A 21,548-nucleotide genomic window follows, 5' to 3' on the forward strand; every position below is an offset into this window, starting at 1 on the left:
GCAAAAGGGACTTTGGGTAGGCTGGCTGCTCTCCAGGATGTGGGTAGTGCTCTTGTTGTTTGTGCTGAGCACAACAGCACAACTCTTTGTATATTGAAGGAGGCTTTTGTGTCCAGGTTGTGAGTTGTGGTCTCCCTGTGGGGACTGAGGTTGTTTGTACTTTGCAGAAGGATTTTGGGTTTTCTGACAGGAATCTCTGTACATTGCTTGCACTCAAATGCAAGTCAGCTTGTTCTGCCAGGTGAGCCTTGATTTTTCTTTGTTTTTATGGGCAGTCCACATTGCCCCTCAACAGCTCTCCTGGATACTCTTTTCAGGCTTCCATTTGCCACAGAGGACATCTGAGACATTATCTCAACCTCATCTGCACCTGTGAGAGGCCAGTTTGAGGTTTGACAACACTGCTCCACTTTGGACTTACCTTTGTTGTGGTTCCTGCCTTTCCCAGAGAGCGCCTGTGAGGTCCAAGATGAGAGGAGACAGTGAGGTCAAGAGCCCGGCCAACTTTTGGTGACACTGCCTCTGGGGTGTCAGGTATTACTCCGTCACCCAGAGACCCCTGACTATATTCCAACCCCAATTGAACCCAATTCTTGCACACACCCTCTTTTGGGAATGGAGTCAGAAGAGCAGTTTCCAGCGAGTACCTCACAGTCTTGAAACAACTCCTCCTCCAACGGTAACCAACAACGAAGAGTGCCTGAAGGGACCCTAAGTTCAAGACTTTTAGGGTCCCACAGTGGGTTATCACAGACAGCGTTTTTTTCTGATACCAGGCCGTCTTTGCCTGTACCATTTTCTCTACTTAGGCAGGCTGACAGCTCTGACAACCGGGCGCCCAAGCCTGCCTCGCTATGTGCATGCGCTAGTCTCAGGGCAGCAAGTCTGAGCTGTGATCTCTGGTTAGCATCAAAATAAATACCATCATTGCCTAGTGACAAGTCCCTGTGGCTTGGCGGAGAAGGAGACCTCCATCGAGGTGTGTCAGCTTTGGACCCATGACCATCTTCTCTGTGATATCCACAGGATAGTCCCACGACCCTAGAAGAGGGGAGACTTGAGGCAGCATGAAGTAATGTTAAGCAGAGCCCCAGAAATAAACCTCAAAAATCCCTAAGGATCCAAAGGGATCTTCAGAATGCCTCAAGCCTGCCTAATGTTGCAGGAGTGAGTCTTTTGGAGACTTGTCCCATTGTGATTTCTATGTACAGCCTGCATGTATTTTCTACTGTTGCTCTCTCCCAGGTGTGGCTTCCTGCAAAACTATACAGCCTCAGAAGCAGCTGGACTCTGTGTTTCTGTGGAAGGGTTGCGAGTGTTGGATGTCTGTGGGTGTGTGTATGTTTGTGCCTGTAAGTGAATGTTTGTGCCTGTAAGTGAAATCTTATTAAAATAATGTAATGTGGCTAATGTACTGCAGTGCTGCTTTTTTTTTTTTTTTTTTGGAGTGTCCCAACCTTTCAGTGGCCTGATTATGTGGCTCTACTTAGGCTGCAGTGTTCTGTGTTCTTTATTTTTCTGTGGATTATGAATCTGCAATTAATTGGGAGGCTGACTGAGACCTGCTGGAGTACAAATCGCCACCCCCTGCAAAAAAAAAAGCCACTCTTTTAGAAAGCATATCCATAGTTGATCGGAAGTCGGATGCATTGATGCTGGGTGAGATGTGGCCTCCACACTAGCCTCTTCTTTTCCTGACTTCCATGTTCTTCATTGCCCTAGGTTTCCTAGGTTTGCCTCAATGTCTTCCATGATAAACATTTCCCAGTTCAGTTAGGATGACCCTTCTTGGAATCCATTGTATTAGTTTTTCCTTCTAAACACTGTCATGTTTTAATGACTGAGCAATTGTCATACTTTTAAAATAGAAGTTTCCCATTACAGTCACCAACAAGAAAACTCTTGTTCTATCACTTCTATCAAAGGGCCTCTTGGTTCCTGTAGGATAAGAAGCAGGCAGCTATGTTTGGCTTTTGCCTGCGAACCTAGGCTCTGTTTCATTTTATCTGCGCATCCTTTCTGATTCTGGAGGGGTCTTTCATTGGGATGTTGTAGGTTGGGATTGCTGCTCAATGCAGGTCTTTTGGCTACCAGGGATTTCAACAAGCAAAAGGGACTTCAGGTAGACTGGCTGTGCTCCAGGTTGTGGGTCATGATCTTGCTGTGGGGGCTGAGTTTGTTTGCATTGTGCAAGAGGGTTTAGGGTCCTATGACAGGAATCTTTGAATGTTGCTTGGACTCTAGCAAAAGACAGCTCATTCTCTCAGGTGAGCTTTGATATTTCTTTGCTTTTATGTGGTGTCCACATTACCCCTCAACAGCACCACTGGACACACTTTTAAGGCTTGCAATTGCCACAGATAGCCTCTGAGACACTGTCTCAACCTCATCTGCACTCGTGAGAGGCCAATTGGAAGTGAGAGAACACTGCACCTTGCCTTTTTCATTGTTTCTACCTTTCCCAGAGAGCCCTTGTGAGGCCCAGGATGAAGGGAGGCAGTGAGGACAAAGGCCTGGTCATCTTTCACTGACACATGACTCTGGCGTCTCAGGTATGATTCCATCACCCAAAGACCCCTCAACAACTAACCCCACTGCACCTGATTATTGCACACAGCCTCCTTCCGGAATGGAGTCAGAAGAGTTTTCAGCGACCACCTCACATTCTTGAAACGCCTCCTCCAGCAGATCGGACTATGAAGATGGACTGAAGGGTCCTAAGTTCAAGAATTTTAGGGTCCCACCGTGAGTTATCGCAGTCAGCCGTTTTCCCAATACAAATCCGTCCCTTCTTGTACCATTTTCCTCTGCTTAGGAAAGGTCAGCTCTGACAGCCAGGCCCCCGAACATGCCTAACAAATGCGCATGCGCTAGTCTTATGCACAAAATCAGAGCTGTGAGCTCTGGCTAGCATCACAGTGAATTTCACCGTTGCCTAGAGACAAGTTTCTGCAGGTTGACGGAGAATGAGACTTCCGTGGAAGTGCGTGGGCGGTGGACTCGCCTGTCTTCTCTGTGGGATCTACGGGATAGTCCCATGATTCTAGTAGAGGAAAGACATAAGCCAGTCTGAAGAAAAGTCAAGCAGAGCCCCAGGAATAAACCCGAAATTCCTAAACATCCAAAAGGTTCTGCAGGATGCCTCAGGTCTGTCTAGCAGTTGTAGAGTGTTGTTGAAACTTGCCCCACAGTGATTTCTATGTACAGCCCACCTGTGTTCCCCAGGGTTGTTCTCTCCCAGGCGGGGCTTCCTGCAGAACCCTGCAGGCTCAGATGCTGCCAGGCTTTGTGTTTCTGTGGGAGTGTTGCAAGTGTTGGATGTCTGTGTGTGTAGCTTCGTGTGTTTGTGTGTGTATGTGCATGCCTGTAAGTGGAGTTCGCTTACAGTAATGTGGCTAACGCACTGCAGCACTTCTATTTTTTGTCTCTCAACTTTTTGGTGGCCTGTGTGTGTGGCTCTGCCTTGGATGCCGGACTCCGTGTTTTTTCGTGGTTTTTTTTTTTTTTTTTTTCCTGTGGATCATGAATCTTCATGAATTAGAGGTTGGCCCAGACCCGCTGGGATCCAAATCACCTCCCCCTGCAAAAAAAAAAAAAAAAAAAAAAAAAAAAAAAAAAAAAAAAAACACCAAAAACACTGCTCTAGAAAGAAGAGCATACCACACTCAAGAACAGACATCTCCCTTTGTTTTATTGTCCTGTGGCCAACCCAGAAAGTAACACCAGCAGTCCTGTATGCAGTACCTGTTGAATTTACCTCAAATTTGGTTGCCAGTCAAGCAGATTCTTGCACACACCTTCTTTCAGGAATGGATTCTGAAAAGCAGTTAAGAGCAGTCACCTCCCAGTCTTGAAATGCTTACTCTACCAGCAGGATCCGACCATGGAAATGGCCCAAAGAGGCCCTAAGGTTGAGACATTTAGAGTTCTGCTGTAGGTTATCACAGGCAGGATTTTTCCAGATACCATGCTGGCTTTTTCTGTACCATTTTCCCCTGGTTAGGCAGGCTGTTAGTTCTGAAAGTCAGGCACTAGAGGCTGCCTCGCAAATGTGCATGCTCTAGTATCAGGGCATCAGGTCTGAGCTGTGAGCTCTGGCTAAGCATCACAATGAATGCCACTATTGCCTAGAGACCAGTCCCTGAAGCTTGATGGAGAAGGAGACTCTGTAGAGGTGTGTGTCAGTGGTGGACTCTCGCCTGTCTTCTCTGTGTGATTCACCTGATAGTCCCATGATCCTAGAAGAGGGCAGACATGATCCAGCCTGAAGAAAAGTCAAGCAAAGCCCCATGAATAAACCGTGAAATCCAAGGATCCAAAACGATCTGCAGGATGCTGCAGGCCTGCCTAGACGTCGTAGTGGTGAGCATTTTTGAAACTTGTCCCTCTGTGATTTCCAGGTACAGCTCACCTGTGCTCCCCAGGATTGCTCCCTCCCAGCTGGGGCTTTCTGCAGAACCATGTTACCTCAGGATCTGCCTGGCTGTGTGTTTCTGTGGGAGTGTTGCGAGTGTTGGATGTCTGCATGTGTGTGTGGCTTTGTGTGTTTCTGTGAGTGTGTGTGTGCGTGTGTCTGTGTAAGTGGAATCTGCTTAATGGAATGTGGCTAACACACTGCATGCTTCTTTTTTGTTAGTCTCCCAACCTTTTTGTGGCCTGTGTGTGTGGCTGTGCTTGGGCTGAGCGACTCCGTGTTCTTTATTTTTCTGTGGATCATGAATCTGCAGTGAATTGGGAGACTGGTGAGGCCCACTGGGATTAACAAAAAAAAAGCCACTCTTCTAGAGAGAAGAGGAGCACACCACACCCACAAAAAGACATCTCCTCAAGTTTCATTTTTCTGCAGCCAACCCAGGGCAACACACTAGCAGTCCTGTCCACAGTGCCCCATGAATTTACCTCAAATTCTGTTACCAGTTGAGCAGGTGCTTCAAGTTTTGAAAAGGCACTCCTCCATCATCTTGCAATTTCATTCCGGGACAGAGTATGAGCAGCAATAAGGTCAGAGAGTGGTGAGGATTCAATCTGGTGAGGGGGTGGATGGGGTTCTGCACTTTCATTTTCAAAAAGGTGAAGTCAGATGACACAGAAGGTGCATCCAGCTGCATCCCTTCATTCACTTAATTGCACCAGCAGTCTACGCTAAGGTCCAATGTTCAGGTGGGAGTACTCCAATATACAGGAAATATTTGGAGTGCAAACTGGGGTCATCCTGGGAAACTGCTGGTTTGAGAGCTTTCATACACAGAGCCAAATGGCAGTCAGATAGATTCATGCTGGGTGGGATGTGGCCACGACAGTTGCCTCTTCTTTTCCTGATTTTCATGTTCCTCATCCACCTAGGGTTTCCTGGGTTTGACTCAACGTCTTTCACACTAAACATTTCCCAGTTAATGGAGAACAACATTCATAAGAATTCATTGCATGCTTTCTTCTAAACATTGTCACGTTTTAATGACTGGGCAGCTGTGATCCTTTTAAAAGCATAAATTCCAGTTAAAGTCATCAACAAGGAAACTGTTTTTCTCTCACTTCTATTGAAGGACTGTATGATTCCTGGAGGATGAGAAGCAGGTAGCTTTGTCTGGCTTTTGCGTCATAATCTAGGCTCTGTTGCATTTCCTCCACACATTCTTTCTCATTGTGGAGGGGGTCTATTATTTGGCTGTTGCTAGATGGGACTGCCTCTTGTCACAGATTTTTGGGCTGCCAGGAATTTCATTGAGCAAAAGGGACATCAGTAGGCTGGCTGTGCTCTGGGTTGTGTGTTGTAGTCTCTTTGTGGGGGCTGAAATTGTTTGCACTTTGCAGGATGCTTTTGGGTCCTCTGACAACTATCTTTGAACATTGCTGGGCTCCAGCACAAGTCAGCACATTCTCAAAGTGGAGCCTTGATTTTTTGCTTACATGGGGGTCCACATTGCCCCTCAACAACACTACTGGATACAATTTTCAGGTTTACAATTGCCACAGACCCTTATGAGACACTATCTCTACTGCATATGCACACATGACAGGCCAGTTTGAAGTGTAAGAACACAGCTCCACCGTGGACTTGCCTTTGTCATGGTACCTTCCTTTCCCAGAGAGCCCCTACAAGGCCCAGGATGAAGGGAGGTAGTGAAGTCAAGGGATCAGTCGTATTTTGCTGACACCCACCTCTGAGGCCTCAGGCATAATTCCCTCACCCAAAGACCCCTCAACAACTCACCAGACTCTATTCCAAACCCCATGAGACCTGAATCTTGCACAGCTGTTTTCAGGAATGGAGTCAAAAGAGGAGTTTCCAGTGACCACTTCCCAGTCTCAAAACGCCTCCTCCTTCAGCGAGATCCAATCACAAAGAAGGGCTGAAGGGGCCCAAATTTCGAGACTTTTAGGGTCCCACAGTGGGTTATCACTGGCAGCATTATTCCTGATACCAGGCCGGCTCTTCTTGTACCATTTTCCTCTTCGTAGGCAGGACTATAGCTCTGACAGCCACGCCCCTGAGCCTGCCTTGCAAATGGGCATGTGCTAGTCTCAGGGCACCAGGCCTGAGCAGTGAGCCCTGGTTTGCATCACAAGGAATGCTACTGTTGCCGAGGGAGAAGTCCTGCAGCTTGGGGGAGAAGGAGACCTCCCTGGAGGTGGGTCGGCGGTGAACTCTCGCTTATCTTCTCTGTGGGAGACTCAAGATAGTCTCATGATGCTGGAAAAGGACAGACATGAGCCATCCTGAAAATCATCAAGCAGAGCCCCAGTAATACAAAATGAAATCCCTAAAGGTCCAAAAGGATCTTCAGGATGACTGAAGTGTGCCTAGACATTGTAGGGGGGAGTCTTTTTGAAACTTGCCACACTGTGATTTCTAGGTACAGCAAGCCTGTGTTCCCCAAAGTTGTTCTTTCCCAGGTGGGGCTTTCCTCAAAACCACACAGTCTCAGAAGCTGCCAGGCTGTGTGTTTCTGTGGGAGTGTTGTGAGTTTTTCATGTCTGAATGTTTGTATGACTTCGTGTGTTTGTGTGTGTGTGCCTGTATGTGGAGACTGCTTAAAGGAATGTGGCTAATACACTGCAGCACTTCTTTTATTTTTTGGGGTGACATCTCCCAACCTTTTTTTGGCCTGTCTGTGTATCTCTGCTTAGCCTCCATGTTCTTAATTTTTCTGTGGATCATGAGTCCGTAGTGAATTGGGAGGATGACTGAGACCTGCCGGGGTCCAAATAACCACCAGCTAAAAAAAAAAAAAGGAAAAAAAAAAAAGCCACTCTTACAGAAAGAAGAACACACAACACCCAAGAACAGACATCTCCCTCTGTTTTATTGTCCTGCTGGCAACCCAGGGAGAGATACCAGCCATTAGTAGTTCTGTACACTGGGCCACTCTAATTTACCTCAAATTCCATTCTCAGCCATGCAGGTGCTTTACGTCATCAGCAGGCACGCCTCCATCATCTTGGGATTCTTTTCTGGAACGGAGTGTGAACAGCAATAAGGTCAGATGGGGTGAGGATACAATCTAGTGATGATTGGAGGGGGTCCCACAACTTCACCTGCAAAAAAGTTGAAGATAGGTGACACACAAGGTGCCTCCAACTACATCCTTGCAGTTCCTTAATTGCAGAAGCAGTCTATACCATGGTTTGCTGTTCAAAGTGCAGGGAACATTTGGGGTGCAAAATTGGACCATCCTTGCAAACTCCTCATTTGAGGACTTTCACATCTGGAGTCAAATGGGAGTGGGGTGGACTGATGCTAGGTGAGATGTGTCCTCCACGCTTGCTTCTTTTTTTCATGACTTCCATGTTCCTCATTGGCCTAGCATTTTCTCAATCTGGCTCAACGTCTTCCACACTAAGCATTTCTCAGTACATGAAAGACAACCCTCATGGGAACCTATTGCCTGAGTGTTTCCTTCTAAACACTGTCACGTTTTAATGACTGGGCAGCTGTGGTACTTTTAAAACCATAAATGCCCATTACAGTGGCCAACAAGGAAACTCTTGTCTTCCCACTTTGACCAGAGGGCTGCATAATTCCTGGAGAATAAGAAGCAAGCAGCTGTGTTTGTTTTTTACTGGTAATCTAGGCTGTGTTTCATTTCATCTGCATGAACGTTCTCATTGTGGAAGGAGTCTTTCTTTGGGCTGTTGCTGGATGGCACTGCCTCTCACCACAGATCTTTTGGCTGTCAGGGATTTCAGGGAGCAAAAGGGACTTCAGGTAGGCTGACTGTGTTCCAGGTTGTGGGTTGCAGTCTCATTAGGAGGGTTGAAGTTGTTTGCACTTTGCAGGAGGGTTTTGGGTCCTCTGACAGTAATCTTTGAATGTTGCTTGGACTCCAGGACAAGGATGCTCATTCTCTCAGGTGAGACTTAATTTTTTTGCTTTCATGTGTGGTCCACAGTGCCCCTCAAGAACACTACTGGACACTATTTTCAGGATTGCAAAGGTGCCAGAGCCTGCATCGCGAATGCACTTGCGCTAATATCAGGCCACCAGGGCTGAACTTTCAGCTGGGGCTAGTGTCACAATTAATGTCACCATTGTTTAGCGACAAGTCCCTGTGACTTGGCAAAGAAAGAGACCTCGGTGGATGTGTGTAGGCGATGGACTCTCAACTATCTCCTCTGTTGGATACTTGGGATAGTCCCATGATCCTAGGAGAGAACAGACAAAAGCAAGCCTGAAGAAATATCAAAAAGAGGCCCAGAAATAAATGGTGAAATAGCTACGGATAACAAAACAAAACAAAACCCGGCAGGATGTCTCGAGCCTGCCTAGACGATGCAGGGATGAGTCCTTTTGACACTTGTCTCACTGTGATTTCTAGGTGGAGTCCGCCTGTGTTCGCTGGAGTTACTCTCTCTCAGGCGGGGTTTCCTACAGAACCACACAGCCTCAGAAACTGCCTGGCTGTGTTTTTCTGTGGGAGTGTTGTGACTGTTGAATGTCTGCCTGTGTATGTGTATGTGTATGTGTGTGAGTGTGTGTATCTGTAAGTGGCGTTGGCTTAAAGGAATGTGGCTAACGCACTGCAGTGCTTCTATTTTTTGAGTCTCGGAGACTTTTGCTGGTCTGTCTGTATGACTTGCGTTGGGTTGCAGGGCCCTGTGTTCTTTATTTTTCTGTGGATCATGAATCTGCAGTGAATTACGAGCTGGTTGAGACCTGCCAGGGTCCAAATCACCTCCCACTGCAATAAAAGCAACTCTTCTAGAAATAAGAAAACTACACCACACCCAAAAAAAGACATCTCCCTGTGTTTCATTGTCCTGTGGCCATCCTATTAAGAGACACCAGCAGTCCTCTTCACAGTGTCCATTTAATTTACCTCGAATTCAGATCCTGTCTGTGCAGGTGCTTCACCTCTTGAGGAAGCACTACTCCATCGTCTTGGTATTTCATTCCGGAAAAAAGAGAGTGAGCAGCAATAAGATCAGATAGAAGTGAGGATACAATCTGGTGAGGAAAGCAAGGGGTCCTGCACTTTCACCTGCAAAAACGTTGAACACAGATGACACAGAAGGGGCTTTCCGTCTGCATCCCCGCATACGCTTAATTGCACAAGCAGTCCACACGACAGCGCTGTGTTCAGGTAGGAGTACTACAAAATGCAAGGAGTATTTGGAATGCAAACTAGGGCCATCCTGGCAAATTCCCAATTTGAAAGCTTTCATACCCAGAGGCAAAAGGAAGTGGAGTGGATTGATGCTGGGTGGGATGGGGCTCCACACTTGCCTCTTCTTTTACAGACTTTCATATTCCTTGTCGCGTAGGGTTTCCTGGGTCTGTCTCAATGTCTTCCATACTAAACGTTTCCCAGTTCAAGGAGGATGATCCTCATAGGAATCCATTTCATGAGTATTTCCTTCAAAACTCCGTCTCGTTTTAATGACTGGGCAGCTGTGATACTTCTAAAACCATAAATTCCTTTTACAGCTGCCAACAAAAAAGTGCTTGTTCTCTCACTTTTTTCAGAGGGCTGCAAGATTCCTGTATGATGAGAAGCAGGCAGCCATGTCTAACTTTTGTCCAGTAATCTAGGAATTTTTAAAATTTCATTTGCACGTCATTTCTTATAACATAGGGAGTCTTTCATTGCACTATTGATGGATGGGAATGCCTCTTGCCACAGATCGTTTGGTTGCCAGAGATTTCAGGGAGCAAAAGAAACTCTGGGCGTGCTGGCTGCATGAGTTTTAGACACTTTGAAGGATGCTTTTGGATTCTCATTAATGGGAATCTTTGAACATTGCTTGGACTCCACTACAAAGCATTTTTTTTTCTCTCAGGTGAGCCTTGATTTTTCCTTGCTTTCATGTGGGATCCACAGCACCCCTTAAAAGCACTACTGGGCACCATTTTAAGGCTTGCAATCACCACATACAGCCTCTGAGACAGAGACACTGTCTCAACCTAATCTGTACCCAGGAGAGGTCAGTTCGAGGTGTGAGTACACTGCTCCACCTTGGACTTCCCTTTGTCATGGTCCTTGCCTTCCCCAGAAGGTCCCTGTGAGGCCCAGGATGAAAGAAGGCAGTGAGGTCAAGGGTCCAGCCATCTTTCACTGACACCGTCCTCTGGGATCTCAGGTATGATTCCATCACCCAAAGACCGCTCAACAACTCACCAGACTATATTCCAAACACCAAGTGATGAGATTCTTGCACACAACCACTTTCAGGAATGGAGTCAGAAGAGTAGTTTCCAGTGACCACCTCACAATCTCAAAATGCCAACCTCTCCGAGAAACCTGACCACAAAGATGGCCCAAAAAAGCCCTATGGTCGAGACTTTTAGGGTCCCACAGTGGGTTATTGCAGGCAATCTTTTTCTCGATACCAGGCCAGCTCTGCCTTTACAATTTTCCTCTGCTTAGGCAGCCTGACCACTCTAAAAGCCAGGTGTCCAAGTGCAAACATTCCTTGCTCATTGCAGTAGTCCTATGTGAACACTAGGCCACGGTGTGGACTGCTTGTGCAATTAAGGGAATGTGGTGATGAAATTGGAAGTACCTTCTGGGTTTTTCATCTTTATTTTTTTTACAGGTGAACTTGCTGGACCCCATCCACCCCTCACCAGATTTTATCCTCAGCCCTAACTGACCTTATTGCTGCTCACACTTTATGTCCCAGCTTGAAATCCCAGGATGATGGAGGAGTGACCCATCATGACATGAAGCACCTGCTCAGCTGAGAACCCAATTTGAGGTACATTGAAAGGGCCCTGCGGGCTGAACTTCTAGCATCTGTCCCTGTTTTGGCCCTAGGAGATGCCTGTTTTTTTGTTTGTTTGTTTGTTTTTGTTTTTGTTTTTGTTTTTGTTTTTGTTTTTCTGGGTAGTGTGCTTCTCTTGTTTCCAGAAGAGTGGTTTTATTCATCAGAGGGAAGTCATTTGGATGCTGGCAGGTCTTGGCCTGCCTCCCAATTCTCTGCATATTCATTATCTGCAGAAAAATAGTGAACACAGAGCCCTACAGCCCAAGAAGAGTCACACAGACAAGCCACTAAAAGGCTTGGAGACTCAAAAAAATGAAGTGCTGAAATGTGTTAGCCACATTTCTTTAAGCATGCTACAACACACACACACAAACACAGAGAGAATTACAAACACACAATGCCACACACAAAGGCTGACATCCAACAATCGCAACACTCCCCCAGAAACACACATCCTTGCATCTCCTGAGGCTGCTTGGTTCTGCAGGAGGCCTCACCTGGGAGAGAATGGTCCTGGGGAACAAAGATGGGCTCTACCTAGAAATCACGGTGGGACAAAATTCAAAAGAACTCACCACTACAACCATTAGGCAGGCATGAGGAATTTTGTAGATCCTATTATATCATTATGAATTTCATGGTGCATCCTGGTTCTCTGCCTGAAGTTTCTTCAGGATGGCTCATGTCTGCCCTCTCCTAGGGTCATTGGACTATGCCATGGATCCCACAGAGAAGACAAGTTATAGTCCATCACTGAAGCACCTGAACGGAGGTCTCCTTCTTTGCCAAGCCACAGAGACTTATCACTAGGCAATGGTGACATTCATTGTGATGCTAGCCATAGCTCACAATCAGGCCTGGTGCCCTGACACTGGTGCATTCTCATTCAGAAGGTAGGCTTGGGTACTCAACTGTCAGAGCTGTCAGCCTGCCTAAGCAAAGAAAAACAGTACAGACAGGGCAGATGTGGTATTGGAAAAAAAGGCTGCCTGAAAAAAATCCACTACAGGACCCTAAAAGTCTGAATCTCAGAGCCGCTTCAGGCTGTCTCCGTAGTTGGTCCTGCTGGAGAAGGAGGCATTTTGAGACTCTGAGATAGTTGCTGAAATCTGCTCTTCTGACTCCATTCCAGAAAAAGCCTGTGTGCAAGAATCGTGTCTTGGGGGATTAGAATATTTTCTGGTGTGTTTTTGAGTGTTCTTTGGGTGTTGGAGTCATATCTGAGAGCCCAGAGGTGAGTCTCAGTGAAGGAAGGCTAGGCTCCCTTCATCCTGTGCCAGGCAGTGGCTCTCAGGAAAGGCAGGAACCATGACAAAGGCAAGTCCAATGTGGAGCTGTGTTTTCATATCTCGGACTCACCCGTAGCTGGTGCAGTTGAGGATGAGACAATGTCAAAGAGACCATTTGTGGCAATGGCAAGCCTGAACAGTGTGTCCAGTAGTGGTGTTGAAGGCACTGTGAATTCCCCAAGAAAGCAAAGAAAAATGAAGGCTCATGTGAAAGAATATGCTGGAGTCAAAGCAATGTTCAATGATTCCTGTCAAAGGACCCAAAAGCCTACTGCAACGATGTCAGCACCCACAACGAAACAACGACTCACAACCTGGAGTGCAGCCAGCTTACCTGAAATTCCTTTTGCTCTCTGAAATCCCAGGCAGCAAAATAATCTGTGTCAAGAAGCAGTCACATCCATTAACAGCCCAATCAAAGAGAACCTCCACAATGTGAAGGCCATGCAGATGAAATGAAACAGAGGCTAGATTACCAGACAAAACCCAGATATGGCTGCCTGCTTCTCATCCTACAGTAATCATGCAGCCTTCTGAGAGAAGTGCAAGAACAACAGTTTCCTCGTTGGGGGAAGTAACAGAAATTTATGCATTTAAAAGTATCAAAGCTGCCCAGTCATTAAAATGTGACAGTGTTTAGAAGGAAACACTCATGCAATGGATCCCCATGACTGTCGTTCTCCATGAACTGGGAAATGTTTAGTATGGAAGTCATTGAGCCAGAACCAGAAAACCCTATGCCAATGAGGAATATGGAATCAGGAAAAGAAGAGGCGAGTGTGGAGGCCACATCCCACCCAGCATCAATCAGTTCCATTTCCATTTGGAATTTGCCAGAATGGCCCCAATTTGTACTCCAAATGTTTCTTGCACGTTGTAGTACTCCCCCCTGAACACGTGGTCATAGTTTGGACTGCTTGTGCACTTGAGGAAATGTGGGGATGCAGTTGGAATCACCTTCTGTGTCATCTGTCTTCATTTTTTTTGTAGGTGAAGTTTTGAGAACCTATCCACCCCTCACCATATTATATCCTCATCCATGTCTGACCTTATTGCTGCTCAGATTCTATGTCCCAGGATAAAATGCCAAGATGATGGAGGAGTGCCCCCTAAGGATGTAAAGCACCTGCTTGGTTGGGAACAGAATTCAAGGTTAATTTTAGGGGCGCTGCAGACCAGACTGCTAGTGTCTTCCCCTGGGTTGGCCACAGGGCAATGAAATACTGGGAGATGATAGTTCTTGGTTGTGGTGTGCTCCTCTTCTTTCTAGAAATGTGACTGTTTTTCAAGAGGGAGGCAATTTGGACAATGATTCGTCTCAGCCCACCTCACAATTCACTGCAGGTTCAGGTTTTACAGAAAAATAAAGAACATGGAGTCTTAAAGTCACACAGACATGCCAGCAAAAAGTAGGTAGACTCAAGAAAAAGAAGCTCTGAAATTCATTACCACATTCCTTTAAGCAGACTCCACTTACACACACACACACACACACACACAAAATGCCACACACACAGGCAGATATTCAACACTCACAAACTTCCACAGAATGACACAGGTTGATAGCTCCTGAGGCTGTGTGGTTCTGCAGGAATCTGCACTTGGGAGAGAGCAGTCCTAAGGAAGAGAGGAGGGCTGTACCAAGAAATCAGAGTGGGGTAACTTTCAAAATGACTCACCCTACAACATCTAGGCAAGCCTGAGGAATCCTGCAGATCCTTTTGGATCCTTAGATAGTTCATGGTTTATTCCCTGGGTTGTGCTTGATGTTTCTTCAGGCTAGCTCATGTCTGCCTTCTCCCATGATCATGGGACTATCCCTTGGATTCCACAGAGAAGATAGGCGAGAGTCCACCAGCGACGCACCTGTATGTAGGTCTCCCTCTCTGCCACAGTGCAGGGACTTGTAGCTAGGAAACGGTGACATTCACTGTGACGCTAGCCAGAGATCACCATCAGGTTTGATTCACTGAGACTAGCACAAGTGCAATAGTGAGGCAGTCTCAGGTGCCTGGCTGTCATAGGTTTCAGTCTGCCTTAGCAGAGGAAAATGGTACAGGCAGAGCCGGCCTGGTATCAGGAAAAAGGCTGCCTGTGCAAACCCACTGCGAGACCCTAAATGTCTCGATCTCAGGGCACCTTCAGTCCATCTCCATGGCTGGGTCTCAGATAGAGGAGGTGGCATTTTGAGACTGTGAGGTGGTCTCTGGAAACTGCTCTTCTGACTTCATTCCTGAAAGAGGCTGTATGCAAGAATCCAGTCGTTTGGGTATTGGTTCTTTGGATGATAGAATCATACCTGAGACCCCAGAGGCAGATGTCAGTGAAAGATGGCTGGGAACTTACCCTCACTGACTCCCTTCATTCCGGGGCCTAGCAGGGGCTCTCTGGGGAAGACAGAAACCATGATAAAAGCAAGTCCAAGGTGGATCAGTGTTTTCACACCTCAGCTTGGCCTCTCACAGGTGCAGATGAAGTTGAGACAGTGTCTCAGAAGCCAGTGGTGGTGATGTCAAGCCTGAAAAGATGTCCAGTAGTTCTGTTGAGAGTGTTGTGAATTCCTTGAGAAAGCAAGTAAATCAAGGCTCACCCTGAAAGAACAAGTTGCCTGTGCATTTTTGCCTGTGTCTCACAGGAATGTTCACTCTTCTTGTGAGAGAACCCAAAACCCTCTTGAAAAGTGTAAACAACCTCAGTCCCCAGAACAAGGCAATGACCCAAAACCTGTAGCACAGCCAGCCTACTCAAAGTCACTTGTGCTGTCTGAAATCTTAAGAGCTAAATAATCTGTGGTGAAAGCCAGTCCCATCAAGCAACAGTCCAGTGCAAGAGGTCCTCCACAAAGAGAAGGCCATGCAGATTAAATGAAACGGAGGGTAGATTACCAGGCAAAAGCCAGACACAGCAGCATACTTCTCATCCTACGGGAATCATGCAACCCTCCGATATAAGTGAAAGAACAAGAGTTTTTTTGCTGGCAGCTATAACGGGAATTTACAGTTTTAAAACTATCGAAACTGCCAAGTCATTAAAACATGAGTGTTTAGAAGGAAACAGTCACACAGTGGGTTCCCATGAGTATCATTCTCCATGAATTGGGAAACGTTTAGTGTGAAACTTCTTGACCCAGACCCAGGAAACCCTAGGCTGATGAGGACATGGAAGTCAGGAAAAGATGATGCAAGTCTGGAGACTACATTCCATCCAGTATCAATCCATTCCATTCTCATTTGACTTCATGTACAAAAACCTTAAAATCAGGAGTTTTCCAGGATAGTCCCAATTTGCACTCCAAATATTACTTGCACATTGTAGTACTCCCACCTGAACATCAGCCCATGGTGTCAACTACTTGCACAATTAAATGAATGTGGGGATGGAGTTGTAAGCATTTCCCATGCCATTTGTCTTCATTTTTATTGCAGGTGAAGTTGAAGGACCTCATTCACCCCTCACCATATTATATCCTCACCACTATCTGACCTCATTGCTGCTTACACTCTGTGTGGAGGAGTATGATGGAGGAGTAACCCCTGCTTGGCTTGGAACCGAATTTGAGGTAAATTCAAGAAGCTCTTCAGACAGCACTGACAGTGTCTTTTTTTGGGTTGACCACAGGACAATAAAACACTAGGAGATGTCTGTTTTTTGGGTTGTTGTGCTGCTCTTCTTTCTTTAAGAGTAGATTTTTTTTTTTTTTTTTTTTTTTGCCAGAGAGGTAATTTGGATGCCCGTGGGTCTCAGCCCACCTCCCAATTCACTGTGGATTCATGATTCACAGAACAATAATGAACCTGAGCCCCGGAACCCCTGCACATCCACAGAAAAGGCATTAAAATGTTTTGAGACTCCAGGAAAAAAAAAGGCCTGAAGTACGTTCAGCCAAAAGTACTTTAAAGTACGTACTTAAAGTCAGACTCCACTTATAGAGACAGCCACACACCCACACAAACACACAATGATACATACACATGGAGACATCCAACTCTCACAACACTCCCACAGAAACTCACAACCTGGCAGATCCTGAGGCTGCATGGTTCTGCAGGAAGCCACACCTGAGACAGAACAACCCCAGAAAGTACAGGTGGGCTATATGAGGAGAGTTTCAAAAACACTCTCCCCTATAACATCTAGGCAGGCCTGAGGAATTCTGCAGATCTTTTTGGATGCTTAGAGATTCTGCAGTTTATTCCTGGGGCTGTGCTTGATGTTTCTTCAGTCTGGCTCACGTCTGCCCTCTCCTAGTATCAGGAGACTATCCCATGAACCCAACAGAGAAGACAGGTAAGAGTCCACAACCAACATACCTCCATGGTTGTCTCCTTCATGAAGCCACAGGGACTTGTTGCTAGGCAATGGTGATATTCTTTGTAATGAGCCAGAGCTCACAATCAGGCCTGGTGCACTGAGACTAGCACACGTGCATTCATGAGGCAGGCTTGGGCTTCTGGCTCTCAGAGCAATCAGGCTGCCTAAATAGAGAAAAAATGGCACAGGCAGAGCAGGCCTGGTATCAGGAAAAAGGCTGCCTGTAAAAACCCACTGAGAGACCCTGAAAGTGTTAACGTTAGGTCCCCTTTGGGCTGTCTCTGTGGTCGATTCCTGCTGGAGGAGGAAGTGTTTGAAGACTGGGAGGTGTTCACTGGAAACTGCTCTTGTGACTCCATTCCTGAAAGAGGCTGTGTGCAAAAATCTGGTCCATTGGGGATTGCAACATTGTCTGGAGGGTCGTTGAGGTTTTTTGGGTGATACAATCATACTTGAGACCCCAAAGTTGAGTGTCAGTGAAAGATGGCAGGGCATTGACCCCAATGCCTCCCTTCATTCTCCGTCTCACAGGGAATCCCTGGGAAAAGCAGGAACCATGACAAAGGCAAGTCCAAGGTGGAGAAGTGTTCTCTTACAGATGCAGATGAGGTTGAGACAGTGTCTCAGAGGCCATCTGTGGTGATGGAAAGCCTGAAAGGGGTGTCTAGTAGTGCTGTTGAGGGGCACTGTGGATTCCCCATGAAAGCAAAGAAAATTCAAGGCTCACTTGAGAGAATACGCTGCCTTGTGCTGGTGTCCAAGTAATGTTCAATGATTCCTATAGAGGATATCAAATCCTTCTGCAAATTGCAAACATCCTCAGCCTTCACAATGAGACAATGACCTATGACCTGGAGAGCAGCCAGCCTACCTGAAGTCCTTTTTGCTCTCTGAAATCCCTGGCAGCTACACCATCTGTGGCCAGAGGCAGTCCCATCCAGGAACAGTACAATGAAAGAACCCTTTCACAATGAGGAGACCATGCAGACGAAATGAAGCAGAAGCTAGATTATCAGGCAAAAGCCAGACACGGCTGCCTGCTTCTCATGCTAAAGGAAGCATGCAGTCCTCCAACATCAGTGTGAGAACAAGATATTCCTTCTTGGTGGCTGTAACACGAATTTATGGTTTTAAAAGTATCAATGTTACCTGGTAATTAAAATGTGGCAGTGTTTAGAAGGAAACAAGCAATGGATTCTTATGACGGTCATTCTATATGAACTGGGAAACATAGAGTGTGGAAGTCCTTGAACCAGACCCAGGAAACCCTAGGCTGAAGAGGAACATGGAAGACAGAAAAAGAAAAGGCAATGTGGAGGCCACATCCCATCTAGCATCAATCTATTGAACTGCCATTTGACTCCGGGTATGATAGCCCTCAAATCGGGAGTTTGCCAGAATGCACTCCAAATGTTTCTTGCACATTGGAATACTCCCACGTGAACACTGGACCATGTTGTGGACCACGTGTGCAATTAGGGAAATGCGGGGATGAAATCTGAAGAACACTTTGTGTGAGCTGCCTTCATTTTTTTTTGCAGATGAATTTGTAGGACCTTATCCAGCCCTCAACAGATTATATCCTTATCCCTATGAAGGAATTACTGCTCACACTCCGTGTCACAGGATGAAATCTGAAGATGATGGAAGAATGCCTCCTCATGAGATAAAACACCCGCTCAGTTAGGAACTGAATTTGAGGAAAATTCAAGGGGCCTTGTGGACAGGACTGCTAGTGTATCTCCCTGGGTTGGCTGTAGGATAATGAAACACTGGGAGATGTCTGTTTTTTTGGTGTGATGTGCTTTTATGTGTAGAAGAGGGGCTTTTGTTTTTCAGGGGGAGGTGATTTGTACTCCAGTATGTTTCTACCTGCCTCCCAATTCACTGCGGATTCATGACCCACAGAAAAAAACAACGAACACGGAACCCCACAGCCCAAGCAGAGCCAAAAATTGTCCACCAGGAGGTTGTGAGCCAAAAAAAAAAAAAAAAAAAAAAAAGTGTTGAAGTGTGTTGGCCACAGTTCAATAAGCAGAATCCACTTACAGGAAAACACACCCACCCACTCACACCTGCCACCACCACACACACACGAAATACCACACACAGACACAGAAATCCAACACTCAAAACACAGAAACACACAGTGTGGTGCAGCTCCTGCAACTGCGTGTTTCTGCAGGAAGCCCCACCTGAGAGAGAGCAACCTCAAAGAACAGAGGCAGGCTGTATTAAGAAATCACAGTTGTTCAAGTTTGAAAAAGACTCACCCTTACAACATCTAGGCAGGTCTGAGGAATCTTGCAGATCTTTTTGAATCCTTAGGAATTTTGTGGTTTATTCCTGGGGCTATGCTGACATTTCTTCAGGGTGGCTCATATCTGCCATCTTCTAGGATAATTGGATTACCCTGTGCATTTCACAGAGAAGACCAGTGAGAGCCAACCTCCAATGAACCTCCACGGAGGTCACCTTCTCCACCAAGTGGCAGGGACTTGTCGTGAGGAAACAGTGATAATCATTGTGACTCTAGCCAGAGTTCAGAATCAGGCCTGGTGACCTGAGACCAGCACATTAGCATATGTGATGGAGTCTTGGGCGCCCACCTGTCAGAGCTATCAGCCTGTCTGAGCAGAAAAAATGGTACAGGCATCCTTATTCTATCAGGAATAAGGATGCTTGCCAAAACACACTGCTGGGCCATAAAAGTGTTGACCTCAGGGTCCCTTTGGGATTTCTCTATGGTCAGGTCTTGCTGAAGGAGGAGGTGTTTCAAGACTGTAAGGTCCTAGCAGGAAACTTCTCTTCTTACTCCATTCCTGAAAAAGGATGTTCAAGAATGGGGTCCTGTGGGGATTTGAATGTAGTCTGGTGTGTTGTTGAGTGTTCCTTGGGCGACAGAATCATACCTGAGACCCCAGAGGTGGGTGTCAGTGAAAGATGGCAAGGTTCTTGATCTCACTGCCTCCCTTCATCCTGGGCCTGACAGGAGCTCTCTGGGAAAGGCTGGAACCACTACAAAAACAAGTCCAAAATGAAGCAGTTTTCTCCCACCTCTGACTGGCCTCTCCTGGGTGCAGATGAGGTTGAGACAGTGTCTCAGAGGCTGTTTGTGGTGATGGCAAGCCTGAAAAGGGTGTCCAGTCATGCTTTTGAGAAGCACTGTGAATTCCCCATTAAGTCAAAGAAAAATCAAGGCTTGCCTGAGAGAATGAGCTGCCTTGTGCTGGAGTCTAAGCAATGTTCAATGATTCCTGTCAGGATGCAAAAGCCTCCTGCAAAGTGCAAACAACCTTAGTGCCCACAAGGAGACAATGACCCACAACCTGGAGAGCAGTCAGCCTACCCTAAGTCCATTTTGCTTTCTGAAATCCCTGGAAGGTAAATAATATGTGGTGAGAGACAGTCCCATCCAGCAGCAGCCCAATGAAGGAACCCCCTCCACAATGAGAAGGCCATACAGATAAGATGAAACAGAGGCTAGTTTACCATGCAAAATCCTGACAACAGCCTGCTTCTTATTTTACAGGAATAATACAGGCCTCTGATAGAAGTGGGAGAACAAGAGTTTCCTTTTTGGAGGCTCTAACAGGAATTTACAGTTTTAAAAGTATCAAAGTTGCCCAGTCATTAAAACCTGACAATGTTTAGAAGGAAACACTCATGAAATGGATTCCCATGAAAGTCACTTTCTGAAATGGGGAAACATTTAGTGTGGAAGTCATTGAGCCAGACCCCAAAAACCCAGTCTGATGATGAACATGGAAATCAGAAAAAGAAGTGGCAAGTCTGGAGGCCATATATCCCACCCTGCATCATGCCATTCCACTTTCATTTGGTTCCAGGTATGAAAGCCCTGAAATCGGAAGTTTTCCAGGATGGCCCCAATTTGCATTGCAAAGGTTCATTGCATATTGGCATATGTGCACCTGAACACTGGGATATGGTATGGACTGCTTGTGCAATTAAGGAAATGCTGCGATGAGTTGGAAGTACCTTCTGTGTCATTTGTCTTCATTTTTGTTGCAGGTGAATTTGTGGGACCCTGTCCACTCCTCACCACATTGTATCCTCACCCCATCTGAACTTATTACTGCTCACACTCTATGTCCCAGGATGAAATCTTACATCATGGCAGAGTGCCCCTTCATGATGTGAAGCACTGCTGGACTGACAACCGAATTGAAGGTAAATTCAAGGGGCCCCATGGACAGTACTGCTAGTGTCTCTACCTGGGTTGGCCAAAGGACAATAAAACACTGGAAGATGTCTGTTTTGTTTTGTTTTGTTTTGTTTTTGCATGGTGTGCTCCTCTTCTTTCAGAAGAGTGGCTTTTTTTTTTTTTTTTTCTTTTCCCAGGGGAGGTAATTTAATGCTGGTGGGTCGCAGCCCACTTCCCAACTCACAGTAAATTAATGATCCACACATAAATTAAAAAAAACATTAAACCTTATAGCCCCAGAAGAGCCACACAGACAGGCCACCAAAAGGTTTGGAGACTCAAAAGAAGCATTGCAGTGTGTAGGCCACATTTCTATAAACACATTCCATTTACAGGAACATACACACACACACACATACACACACAGACATCCAACACTCACTACGTTCCCACAGAAAAACAGCCTGGAAACTCCTGAGGCTGTATAGTTCTACAGGAAGCCCCAACTGTGAGAGGGCAACTCCGGGGAATAGAGATGGGCTTTACCTAGAAATTACAGCGGGACAAATTTCAAAGAG

The sequence above is a fragment of the Macaca thibetana genome, chromosome Y (assembly GCF_024542745.1).
Source record: "Macaca thibetana thibetana isolate TM-01 chromosome Y, ASM2454274v1, whole genome shotgun sequence".
Taxonomy (NCBI): domain Eukaryota; kingdom Metazoa; phylum Chordata; class Mammalia; order Primates; family Cercopithecidae; genus Macaca; species Macaca thibetana.